The following is a 14,438-nucleotide window of genomic DNA, read 5'->3' on the forward strand; positions in this document are numbered from 1 at the left end:
GCGTTGACAACTTTTATGGAAGATCGCCTTCAGCTGGACAATGGACTTGTGCCTTCAAAGATAGTCTGTGAGTTTCTAGTCCTTACCTTTGAAATCAAGGGTTTCTCATTTATGGAGTGTGCTAACTCAACTTTATTGTACACCTAGGATTTAAGGATTTTAACATATTTAACATATATATTTAAAATAAAAAAATTAGTATTTTTAAGGCTATTTGTAAGTGGTCGTTCCATTTCATTTCAGCAAGCCATGACACCCACTATCTCAGATTGTTCTGAAATAGTTTCTGTTGTTAGAAACCGATAAGATAAGCATTCCAGCAACATGATTTTGTTGAAAGACGTATTCAAGAAATATCATACCCAATATTAAATTTGGACCAAACCCCTTCTTAACAACGATTAATACATGAGAAATCCAAATAAATGGTCAAAAGCCACCAACAACCCTTCACACCACACACCAAGCCCACCCCAACATCCAGTATACAGTATCAGTTCTCTGTTTGACAAGTAGTATGAAGCTGTGGCTTGGAGCATTGTTTATTCATAATACTATGTCATGTATTCTCAGTACATTTGGGGATGGTGTTTTTCCCCTGTTCAGAGAAATTAGTCATTGAAGTAGATTGCATTTCCCCCCGTAAATTAGCATGAAAGTACCAGATTTTGACCACCAGATGCTGCTGTTCCTGCTACTGCCATACCGTTTAATCCAATTTGCTCTCTTGTGTTTATGAAATGTATCACATTTTCTTTGCAGTTTTGGGTAGAAAACCAATAGCTATTTGCTCATGATAAAAATGTATTGTATTCAAGCCAGTCCTCCATGAAAGCAATTCCATTTGTTTTCTCTTAGGCTTAATCTGTGTCCAGGAAACAGCCCCTACGTGTGTGGATTATTCCCATTAAAAAAAGTCTGGATTAGACCATTCCCGGTAAACAAGCAAGCCATTAGGTTACAGCTGTTGCAATGGTTTCAATGTTATGGTCTAAATGGGTCTTCAATGGTAAAAGTCCTGAACACACACTGTATTGTGTTTGGTAATGGTATTGTGTTTGGTAATGGTATTGTGTTTGGTAATGGTATTGTGTTTGGTAATGGTATTGTGTTTGATAATGGTATTGTGTTTGGTAATGGTATTGTGTTTGGTAATGGTATTGTGTTTGGTAATGGTATTGTGTTTGATAATGGTATTGTGTTTGGTAATGGTATTGTGTTTGGTAATGGTATTGTGTTTGTGTTTGGTAATGGTATTGTGTTTGGTAATGGTATTGTGTTTGGTAATGGTATTGTGTTTGGTAATGGTATTGTGTTTGGTAATGGTACTGTGTTTGGTAATGGTACTGTGTTTGGTAATGGTACTGTGTTTGGTAATGGTATTGTGTTTGGTAATGGTATTGTGTTTGGTAATGGTATTGTGTTTGGTAATGGTATTGTGTTTGATAATGGTATTGTGTTTGGTAATGGTACTGTGTTTGGTAATGGTACTGTGTTTGGTAATGGTACTGTGTTTGGTAATGGTACTGTGTTTGGTAATGGTACTGTGTTTGGTAATGGTACTGTGTTTGGTAATGGTATTGTGTTTGGTAATGGTATTGTGTTTGGTAATGGTATTGTGTTTGGTAATGGTATTGTGTTTGGTTTAATAGTAAATATCACTAATCACACAACATACAGTGCTTTCGGAAAGTATTCAGACTCCTTCACTTTTTCCACATTTTGTTACGTTACAGCCTTATTCTAAAGTTGACTAAATAAATCTCCACACAATACCCAATAATGACACAACAACAACAGGGTTTTAGACATTTTAGAAAATGTATTTAAAAATTTTTTAAATGATTTCACATTTACATAAGTATTCAGACCCTTTGCTATGAGAATTGAGTTCAGGTGCATCCTGTTTCAATTGATCATCCTTGAGATGTTTCTACAACTTGATTGGAGTCCACCTGTGTAAATTCAATTGATTGGACAGGATATGGAAAGGCACACACCTTGCTATATAAGGTCACACAGGTGACAGAGTGCATGTCAGAGCAAAAACCAAGCCATTAGGTTGAAGGAATTGTCCGTAGTGCTCCGAGACAGGATTGTTAAGTGGAAGAAGTTTGAAACCACCAATACTCTTCCTAGAGCTGGCCTGCTGACCAAACTGAGCAATCGGGGGAGAAGAGCCTTGGTCAGGGAGGTGACCAAGAACCCGATAGTCACTCTGACAGAGCTCCAGGACCTCAGATTAGGGTGAAGGTTCACCTTCCAACAGGACAACAACCCTAAGCACACAGCCAAGAAAATGCAGAAGTTGCTTCAGGATAAGTCTCTGAATGTCCTTAAGTGGCCCAGCAAGAGCCCGGACTTGACCCCAATCGAACATCTCTGGAGAAAACTGAAAAAAGCTGTGTGGCGATGCTCCCCTTCCAACCTGACAGAGCTTGAGAGGATCTGCAGAGAAGAATGGGAGACTCTCCCCATATACAGGTGTCCCAGGCTTTTAGTGTCATACCCAAGTAGACTCAAGGCTGTAATCCCTGCCGAAGGTGCTTCAACAAAGTACAGAGTAAAGGGTCTGAATACTTATGTAAATGTTATATTTCAGATATTCCTGTTTTTGCTTTGTCGTTATGGGGTATTGTGTGTAGATTGATGAGGAAAATAAACAATTTAATCAATTTTAGAATAAGGCTGTAAAGTAACAAAATGTGGAAAAAGTCAAGGGGTCTGAATACTTTTTGAATGCATAGTATACATATGTTTTCTAATAATGCAATGGTTTATAATTGTATTATTTTATTAGGGTTGTCACAACAGTCACTAGCCCATTTCTCCATAAAATGTTTGGGCTTATTGGGAAAGTCTTCATATGAGAATTGCACCATAGGGATAGCCCTCTCAGAGAACTGCCATTAGTCAAGGAGAGTTGGGTTGAAACATTAGGTTGCTAAGAGAGGGACAAATTCATGGAGGACTAGCTTGACTTGTAAGGATGACCACAATTTATTTTCATCACGAGCAAAAGCTGTTGGTTTTCTACCCAAAGTTGCAAAGAAAATACTGTGATCCATTTGATAAACACAGGAGGGTCAAGCAGTAGTAGAAAAAGCGGCATCTAGTAGGCGCGACCTGGCTTTCACACTAATTTATGGGGGGAAATGCAAGCTACTTCAACGGCTAATTTCTCTGAACAGGGGGAGAACCATCACCAAATTCACAGAGAATACATTACATGGTATGATTAAACAAAACTCCAAGGCTCAACTTCCTTAGGGGGCCTTTGACCATTTTAAGGTCTTAATCATTGTTGAGAAGGGGTTTGGTCCAAATCGGATGTTGGGTACTATATTTATAGAGTACTGTATGGATCCTATAACTTCAAACGGACAATTTAGGTGCAATCAATTAGCTTAATTTCTATATATCTTTTAACAAAATAATGTTTCAGGAATGCTAGTCTTATCTGTTTCTAACTATAGAAACCAGTTCAGAACAATCTGAGATGGTCGGTGTCTTTCTTGGGCTTTTTGAGGTGGAAGGTGACTCAAGACATTTTTTGAAGACAATTTGTTTTTAGGTCCTAAATGCAGTTACAGTTGTTGGCCAATGCTATCTCAGAACTTCACTTAATTATTGTCAAAGCTAGGCTATATCCCAAAACATTATCCAAATCATTTTTCCAAATCTATTATGAAATTGTTTCACATTGCTTAAAACGGAGAGCGGGCCACATTTTGCAATTAAAATATTGCCCTTTGTGCACATTTCCCCTGCAGTCCTGTTCAGAGAATCTGATTTTAAAGAACTTTTGGAGAAGGGAAAGTCAGAGAAGCACATCACTTTCCTCTCCCTCAAAAAACAGACTGAGATCATCCTCTCTGAGCATTCTGCCTGCGAGTGGGAGGTACTCTCAGAGAGAGGCGCCACCCAGCTAACACAATGCAGGAAGGGCAGCCTGCTCCTACCACTGGAGGTCCATAAGGAGTTAGTGGAGAGACGAGGCTCAGAGCCCATACGAGGAGCCAGCCCTGGGGTGGACAGCGGGGACTCCCTGGGTAACAACCACCAGCACATGGAGTGCCAAGGCCACCACCTCTACCTGTCCAGCTGCCACGAGTGCCTGGAGCTGGAGAACAGCACCATACTCTCCATCAAGTACGCCTTGGTTGACAATATCTCCGACCTTCCTCACGACTAGGCTATGTGCACGGACAGCGAGGACGAGACTCTGGACGAATTCGAGGAGGATGAGGCAGAGAGCTTCTTTGGTCAGAGCCGACGGGTCAACGTTTAGCGGGAAGCCCCCCAATGTGCTGAGAGACCCAATAAGCCCCCCAATGTGCTGAGAGAACAGACATGCCTCTCTGACATATAGAGTAAAGAGTCATGACTGCTCTATTCATGACATTTTTATTTGCATCAGTCAGTGTGTTGCATATGGTATATGAATCCAACTGACTGTGACCCAGGCTTCGCTACCATATATTTGATCAGCCACAAATTATGTCTTTCTTCATTGGCCTGTGATGTGAAAATGGCTAGCTAGCTGCTAGCTGCTTTACCAATGTTTACTCATCAGTCTCTCAGCTAGAACTGTCATGAGACTGACTGCTTTCTGCTGATCAAAGGTCTGTTCCAGCTCTACTGTTTGTGTTCTTGTGGAGCCCTGCTCTCACTTGTTTTGACTGGCCCTCTGGACACACAAACCTGTTCTAAACCTGTTGCATATATTAGACATAGATTTGCATGTATTAAGAATCAAAATGGTTTCTACATGTTCAGACCTGTCTGGAGTAGGGCTGCCACAATAAACACTTAACTAGACAATAATGGTTTGTGTGTGTGTGTGTGTGTGTGTGTGTGTGTGCGTGCGTGCGTGCGTGCGTGCGTGCGTGCGTGCGTGCGTGCGTGCGTGCGTGCGTGCGTCCGCCCGCCCGCCCGCCCGCCCGCCCGCCCGCATGTTTGCTTATATGAGGATGTGTGTGGGTGGCTGGATGGATGGATGGATGGATGGACGGATTGTGAGCTATGACTTCCGTCTGACATGGACGGAAGTCATAGCTCACACTCACAACACCTTATTGGTCAGTGCACAATGCAATTTCTCTATGTGAAATGAGTGAATTGACGGTTTAAAAAGTGATACCAGTCTGTTATGTACAACCAGTCACTGCCTGGCAGGCTGAGGCTTTATTCCTCTATTGCGTTTGATGATGATGAGGCCTCTGGCTCTTTCATTGATATTCTAATAGGCCCACTGGCACATTGCTTTGCTCTGCTGTGGTATGTGGGGAATTTGCACTGGGTATAATCAGTGTTTGAGATGGATTTAATCACCCATCTCAGAGGGACCTCCAAGCGCCCAGCCAGGCTAATGTGTCTGATTGGCCTGACGGGCCTATGAGAACAGGAAGTGAAATACCTCAGGACCACACACAGTGAGGCTGTTTCTGGAGGCTTCAGTCTCAGCAGTTATGGGTAATGTAGTATAAAACCCACATTTACATTTAAGTCATTTAGCAGACGCTCTTATCCAGAGCGACTTACAGATTGGTGCATTCACCTTATGACATCCAGTGGAACAGCCACTTTACAATAGTGCATCTAAATCTTTTAAGGGGGGTGAGAAGGATCGGCTCTAGAGGCTAGAGTAGTTCTGTCAGATAGGCAGATATGCTGAAATGCCGCACTTGAATTGGGAAAGGATTGTGAAAATGTAATTATTTAAGCGAGGGTCTCAAGACTGCAGCCCAGGTGTAATGGTACTCTACTCTGTTGTACCCATCACTGTGAAAGACAGGTTTCTTGGCAGGGGGATATAAATGACAGCAGAAGTTTCCATATGCACCCTGTAGCCTGTGGTGAAGTAACTATCCACTAGGTGGCAGCAAATCTCTATTTTGCTCCTTATGAATAGTACAGCCCCATAATTTTTGTTGTGGTGATGCATTTTAGCAAAGAGCAAATAATTCAGTCAGTTCGTTTAATGTTCTTGAGTATTCATTGTGTACACTTGCTGAAAAATGTATTAAAGAACTTGTACGTCCAAATCAAAATCCCTTTGCCCTTGATTTATGAGCCCCAAAACTAATACATTAGCCCTTGATGTCAAATAAAGACCTCAAAACATACCATGGACAGGAGAGGTGCGTCACACCGTTGCCCTCCACATGGCAGATCACCACTGATGGGCCCACTTGAACGACTTTGACAAGTTAAGTGACTTATTTATCCATCCACTTGGCCTTAGTTGGCCTCCTTGTGCCCGACAACGTAAAAAAAGGCCCAAACTGTAGTATTATTATGACTGTTGGGTGTGTTTGGACTGGGCTGTGACCTCTTCACCCCACTGCCCTGGCCACTTTGTTACAACAAACACCAGGATGATGAAAGCGAGGGCATGTGGGACTGCTTCCAGATTGTTCTTGAAAAATGGAAGGTGCTATGTGGGGGGAGGAGGAAGACTGTGAGGCTGGTGGATAGAGTTTTCTCTGTGCGCTGTGTCTTGACTAAAGAGAGGGGATGGACTGTGTGCATCTGGCAGTGCAAGCTCTGGAATTTGTAGTGCTGGTACTGGTGGTATCCTTATTACCCAGGCTCCCTTGTTCTACCCCGTCACATGACATGGGTCTGGTCAGTTCCCCACGCAGACAGGTTTCATCAGGAAAGCGTTTATCCCCCATTTCACTCTGCTGCTCGCTTCATCACCTCTCTCTCTCTCTCTCTCTCTCTCTCTCTCTCTCTCTCTCTCTCTCTCTCTCTTCTCTCTCTCTCTTTCTCTCTCTCGCTCGCTTATTCCTCCTTCAGATAGATATTTTCTAGTCCGTATAAGTATAACCTACTTGTTCTGAGGAAGCAGCAGACACTGTCAGTGCTTTCAATTGGGAAACCCACTGAGCCCCCTCGTCCTTATCCCTGTAAGCCCAAAGATATCAGACTCGTTAACAGTGGCCCAACAAGTCTCCAGGGATCACCCTCTCCTTTATGATTGGCATAAAGCAGATAATTGAGGCATGCAGATAAGCGACTCTAATTGATTAATCATCCCTGTCCTCTCTCGTTGCTAAGGGGGTGCTAATCATATACGTTTGGGCAGCAGATGGTGCCTTAAAATCACCTAATTTGGGGAGATAAAAGGGGCACAACGTATCCTTTTTACAGAAACGTCTTCTCTCCTCTTTATATAATGGCCCCTGTGGGGTGGCCACCCGCCAAAACTCATGAGTGGTGGTTCTTTTGAATGATCATCTTTGTATTTCTGCTACTCCCCTCCATACACACTACTGCTACCTCCATACCCCCCAACATTCCCACTTCAACTCAAGACAAGAGGCAAGTGAAGTTGCCCCCCCCCCCTTCTTCCCTGAACACTTGTTGAAAAGTGTTGAAGCTAAAAGAATCGTGACAGCTCATGCTCTCATCTTCTCTAGCTCAATACCTTTAAATGAAGTGGCCAATTTACTCTCCCCTCACACAACTCGATTCTCGTCGTTAAAATAAGTGTTACTTCTCTATTGGAAGAATGCTAGCTAGGTTTCTCTCTGTTTGGGCTGCAGAGACAGAGGCCATGATGGACTGGAAGTGTGTAATGGTGTTAGTCATTGTTGGGGATCCCTGCGGCGACGTCTCTCCAGTGTTAGATTAAATAAAGCACTTGCCAACTAGTGGCAGTGATGGGGTTTTCTTTTTGTAGACAGTGAGGCTCTATGGGGTATACCAAGTCAATAGATACAAGGCAATCTGTTTGCTCATGGCTAAAACTAACACTAGAATTGGGGCCTTGGTAGCAGCACAATCTCATGCATTATGACTCAGCATTTATTCATAATTCAACTGTTTCTTTTAATTCACGCAATTCACTTTGCTGTTTTTGGCTGGGAACGAATGATCTAGCCTGCAGTGAATGCAAGGGAAATATTCTGTGTAGTGTCCATATACAGTATCATAGTAAATGAGGATCATGTCAAATCTCTCTGTGGAGAAGGGGCTCCCGCTGACATCTTGAGCAACATGGTTAGTGTTACACATGGTTTTAAAACACAGGAGAGATGTTTTCTGGTGGGAGTCATAAAGTGTGTGACCCTTTTGATGGATGAGAAGTGACTGGAACAGAATGTTTCACCACTCTGGGGACCAGTGCCTAATTCAGCCATGTAATTGATTATCCACAGCCGTTGATGATCTAATTTAAGACTGGCTTCAGCTCGGCTTTTTAACTCTATTCATAATTCATGTTGATTGTCATTGATGAAGATGGCGTCATAGGTGTCAGTATGTTTGTGGAGACCGCTTCAAATTAGTGTATTCTGCTATTTCATCTACACCCGTTGCTGACAGGTGTATAAAATCGAGCACACAGCCATATCTATAGACAAACATTATCAATAGAATAGCCTTACGGAAGAGCGGAGTGACTTTCAACGTGGCACCGTCATAGGTTGCCACCTTTCTAACACGTTAGTTAGTCAAATTTCTACCCTTGTCACGTTTTATCAAGGTGGGTGGAATCAGGCGCAGAGAGCAGGTTTCAGATATTTGACCGTTTATTCTCCGGCGCACAAAAAACACGATCAACCCAACACACAGGGTGAATAATCCAACACAGGATCAAAAATAGACCGGAGAATAAAACACAAGCACTACACCAAATGACATGAATGCAAAAACAATCCCGCACAAAACAAGGGCGGGACAACCTACTACATATAAGGATGTTAATTAAACTAAAATACACACAGGTGAAACTAATAAGACAAAACCAATAGACAAACGAAAAAGGGATCGGTAGTGGCTAATAGGACGGTGACGACGACCGCCGAGCACCGCCGAACAGGCAGGAGAGCCAACTTCGGCGGAAGTCGTGACAACCCTGCTAGAACTGCCCCAGTCAACTGTAAGCAGTGTTGTTGTGAAGTGGAAACGTCTAGGAGCAACAACGGCTCATCCGCTAAGTGGTAGGCCACACAAGCTCACAGAACTGGACCACAGAGTGCTGAAGCGCGTAGCGTGTAAAAATCGCCTGTCCTCGATTGCAAAACTCACTGCCAAGTTTCAAACTGCCTCTGGAAACAACGTCAGCTTCATGAAATGGGTTTCCATGGCCGTGCAGCCGCACACAAGCCTAAGATTACCATGCGCAATGCTAAGAGTCGGCTGGAATGCCAAGCTCGCCGCCATTGCTCTGGAGCATTGGAAACGTGTTCTCTGGAGTGATGAATCACGCTTCACTATCTGGCAGTCCGATGGACAAATATGAGTTTGGTGGATGCCAGGAGATCACTATCTGCCCCAATGCATAGTGCTAACTGTAAAGTAGGAATAATGGTCTGGGTCTGTTTTTCATGGTTCGGGCTCAGCTCCTTAGTTCCAGTGAAAGGAAATCTTAATACTACAGCATACAATGACATTCTGGACGATTCTGTGCTTCCAACTTTGTGGCAACAGTTTGGAGAAGGCCCTTTCCTGTTTCAGCATGACAATCCTCCCATGCACAAAGTGAGGTCCATACAGAAATGGTTTGTCGAGGGGCCTCCCGTGTGGCGCAGCGGTCTAAGGCACTGGATTGCAGTGTTGAGGCGTTCGCTTCCGGGTTAAGTCAGTTGAATGGTGTTTCCTCTGACGTATTGGTGCATCTGGCTTCCGGGTTAAGTCAGTTGAATGGTGTTTCCTCTGACGTATTGGTGCATCTGGCTTCCGGGTTAAGTCAGTTGAATGGTGTTTCCTCTGACGTATTGGTGCATCTGGCTTCCGGGTTAAGTCAGTTGAATGGTGTTTCCTCTGACGTATTGGTGCATCTGGCTTCCGGGTTAAGTCAGTTGAATGGTGTTTCCTCTGACGTATTGGTGCATCTGGCTTCCGGGTTAAACGTATTGGTGCATCTGGCTTCCGGGTTAAGTCAGTTGAATGGTGTTTCCTCTGACGTATTGGCGCATCTGGCTTCCGGGTTAAGTGAGCGGGCATTAAGAAGCAGTGCAGCTTGGCAGGTCATGTTTTGAAGAACGCATGACTCGACCTTCGCTTCCCGTTGGGGAGTTGCAGCGATGAGACAAGATCGCAATTGGAGATCACGAAATTGGGGAGAAATAAAATAAAAAATGCTATTTCGAGATCGGTATGTAAGAAGTTCACTTGGGCTACACAGAGCCCTGACCTCAACCGCATCGTACACCTTTGAGATAATTTGAACGCCGACTGCGAGCCAGGCCTAATCGCCCAAAATCATTGCCTGACCTCACTAATGATCTTGTGGCTGAATGGAAGCAAGTCCCCGCAGCAATGTTCCAACATTAAGTGGAAAGTCTTCCCAGAGGAGTGGAGGCTGTTATAGCAGCAAAAGGGGGGGGGGGGCAACTCCATATTAATGCCCATGATTTTGGAATGAGATGTTCAACGAGCAGATGTCCACATACTTCTTGTTATTTCGTGTATGTTTTCATGGAAGGATGGGAGCCATATGATATGACGAAATATGACCATATCACTGTAACTCATGAATGAAATTTAAACCTAGGATTCCTTTAGTTACTCTTCACACAGGCCTTTTCTTCTCTTCCTCTGTGTCTCCAGGAGCGCAGGACCAGCTTCCTGAATTGGCTGCACACCCAGGTGGACAAGGAGAGGCTGCTCAAGTCCTCCAAGGCCTCCCTCAAAGTGATCCCCAGTGTGGAGCTCCAGGCTGCCCCCCCTGCAGCCCGAGGGGACCCTGGCCCTGGTCACGGACCCCCCAGAGTTCCAGAACTGCGAGCAATTCAGCCTGCATACCTATAGCCAGCCCCTGGAGACTCTCACGCTGGGGTGCACAACGCTCTACACACAGGTCACCCCCACCACCATGGACCTGCTAGAGGAGTAAGTTATTGTTACTTGCACCTTGCTCTGGGACAGGGGGGGGGGGAGGGGTAGCCGGTCAGTAAGGGCCAAATTCTAACCTAAGACTTACTCCAACTTGAAGTTTCACAGAATTCTCATTTGATGTCAGTGCATGATTTACGCAGAAGTACAAGTTGTCTGCACTCATATCTCCAGTTAGGCTTAGCGGGTGTGGGTGGTAAATTTTGAGTTTACAAGCGATGTTAAATTAACATTGACACATACAATGACAAACGCACTGTGATACACTTGTCAGCGTAGCGCCATGAGGTGATTCGGGGTTTAGTAGTGGTGTCTAAATGAAAGTGAAGTTGTCAGACACCAGTGTGGTGAGAGCAGCGCCTGCACCATTACAGGGAATCAGGAGAGATTGATAGAGTGATAAAAAGAGAGAGAGAAAGCAAATGAGAGAGAGAGAGAGAGAGAGAGAGTGGTTGGTCCACCAACCATACTGTGGGTTGGCGGGCAGTCTGCTGGGCTGGAACTAATTTAATGGCTGAGTGACCTCACTGTAGCAGAGGCAGACTGCACCTAATAGAGGTCTTTGTCTACATCTCACTGGGAACTTGCCAGTCAACAGGCGGGATCCTAGGAACAGGTGGAAGCTATTAGAGCTGTCATAAAGTTTGAAAAATGGATTCTGGACCTGCGCTGAAGTGATTGGAACTGACAGTGTTGTCATTAAGGTTGTAAGGTAATGAAAGAGGGGGTTTTGAGTTTTGATTTCTCTCCCTCTGATTTTTCAGCGTTTTAATTTCCAGATGGTCCCCAGTCTTGATTAAGTGGTATTATTCTAGAGGAAAGCCTCTTGATGGATTGCTTTTCTTTGTTTTAGCCTATCCCTCAAGTATATGGAGTTCTGTCAAGTGTATGGAGTTCTAAGTGTATGGAGTTCTGTCTATTATTTGAAATTATAGGATGACTGTGAGGGAACTTCCATTTTTTACCTGGACCGCACTTGCTGCTATCAAAAGGGAGCACCTGGGTTGTGTTCATTATTAAGCACCAAATGGATGAAAATACTCCAAAACAGAATGAAACAGGGAGGTATTATCTATACTTGTCCAATAATAAACTCTAGTTTTCGTTTTCCATTGCAAAACACTTTTTCAACGCCGTGTCCTAATGAACACAGCCCTTGTAATGTCAATTTAACCCTCACCGACACCAACCATATAGGCACCTGGCCGCCTTCCCAGTATTGAGTGTATTTTGGCATTATGATATGGACTGGTAATGATAGTGAAACTACAGTAGGTATCAAGTATGTATGACTCTCAGTCATACTCAGTCGGTCTTTATTTAGTCTGTGCAACATGCTTTTCTCAATGAATTTGCTGGCCTGTGCTCTTAGATGTGGGGCCTGTTTTTGTGCAGGTGGTAGTGGAATACTGTACGACTGATCCATGACAGTTTAGGAGCTACTCAAGTGTGGCTTGCAGTTTTCTTTGGAGGTCAACCAGGACACTGGATTTAATAAGCCTTTCCTTTATTAGAAAGTGTTTATTTCATTTGAAAGGGGGACTGTTTTCGATGCAGGGAGGGTAAGTGCAAAACGAATAAGTTATTCGTTCATAGAGCAGATTTCTTTTTTTCCCCTGTTATAAACCAAAGAAAGACGGGAAGTAAAAATAGGCTGAATAATTCATGGATATAATTGAACTGGCACAAAACAGCAATTAGCTGCACATTCCTATGTAAATGCTTTTTTATGGTGGTGTAGTCGTCAGTGTTGGCAAGGAAATGTCATTTCAAATTACTTACCGCAGGCAAGAAATGTTCTGACCAATGTATTACTCAAGCAACAACAAAACATGTTCATTTTTTTACCTTATTTTTCTACAGAATGATGCCATTGTTGTATGTCTATCTTTTAGAATACAATAAAATGCTCACAATTCTTTGCATCTCTTCCTCATCAACTGAAGTGTATTTAATCAAAGGCTATACTATGTATTATTTCCAGGTTAACTTTAAAGTCAATTTTCAAATTTTTAAACATTCTTGATTATGATTCAGTTCACAAATAAATTGCTTAAATATATATATTTTTTAAATTATAAACGTACTCCCCAAAACGCAGCTTTAATTATAGATTAATCAGTTCTTCAACTCAATGGTTGAGATTTTCTTTTATTGGGGGGATAAATAGTGGGCCATTGAAGAGGAGATTAATAAAAGGGGAATTTGTGGGGCGGGGGCGGGGGGGTATAGTGCCTGGATCATTGGCTGAGGGAGCTGATGAAGATAGGGGGTTGGTATAGGGTGGTTGGGGGGGCCTATATTGACAGACAGGCAGGCGGGCAGGGTGTGAGCTCGGGGAGGAGGCGGTATGTTTGTCCAGAGTATTAGTGCTTTGTATGGCCAGGAGCAGCTAATAATAGGCTGAACCGAAGACAGAGGATAGTGTTCTCACAAGGTCACAACCAAGCTGGAAGCCAGTGGGCAGGTTACACACCTACTAACCCCACCTCTACAAACTCACTAACCCCACCTCTACACACCTACTAACCCCACCGCTACACACTCACTAACCCCACCGCTACACACTCACTAACCCCACCTCTACACACCTACTAACCCCACCGCTACACACCTACTAACCCCACCTCTACACACTCACTAACACCACCGCTACACACTCACTAACCCAACCGCTACACACTCACTAACCCCACCGCTACACACTCACTAACCCCACCGCTACACACTCACTAACCCCACCGCTACACACTCACTAACCCCACCTCTACAAACTCACTAACCCCACCTCTACACACTCACTAACCCCACCGCTACACACTCACTAACCCAACCGCTACACACTCACTAACCCCACCGCTACACACTCACCCCATCTACACACTCACTAACCCCTCTACAAACTCCTAACCCCACCTCTACACACACTAACCCCACTAACCCCATCGCTACACACTCACTAACCCCACCGCTACACACTCACTAACCCCACCGCTACACACTCACTAACCCCACCGCACACACTCACTAACCCCATCGCACAGACTCACTAACCCAACCGCTAAACACTCACTAACCCCACCTTTACAAACTCACTAACCCCACCTCTACACACTCACTAACCCCACCACTACACACTCACAAACTCCACTAACACCCTAACCCTCCACTACACACTCACTAACCCCACTGCTACACACCATCTAAGTTATACACTCAACAATCTCTCCACCTCACACTCACTAACCCCTCCACTACACACTCACTAACCCCACGCTACACACTCACTAACCCCTCACAAACCCCTAACACCACTACACACTCACTAACCCCCCACACACTTACTAACCCTCACAACCACTAACCCCACCGCTACACACTCACTAACCCCTCCACTACACACTCACTAACCCCACTGCTACACACTCACTAACCCCACCGCTACACACTCACTAAACCTCCGCTCACACTCACTAACCCCTCCACTACACACTCACTAACCCCACCGCTACACACACTCACTAACCCCTCCTTATACACTCACAACCCCACTAACCCACTAACACACTCACACTCACTAACCTAACCCC

The 14,438-nt window shown here is 44.2% G+C and overlaps 1 pseudogene; it reads left to right on the forward strand.

Moving 5' to 3' along the window:
- The window catches only part of LOC115136489 (biotin--protein ligase-like), a 56,410-nt pseudogene continuing 41,972 nt past the window's right edge, over positions 1–14,438 (forward strand).

This window comes from Oncorhynchus nerka, linkage group LG10 (genome assembly GCF_034236695.1).
Source record: "Oncorhynchus nerka isolate Pitt River linkage group LG10, Oner_Uvic_2.0, whole genome shotgun sequence".
NCBI classification, from domain to species: Eukaryota; Metazoa; Chordata; class Actinopteri; order Salmoniformes; family Salmonidae; genus Oncorhynchus; species Oncorhynchus nerka.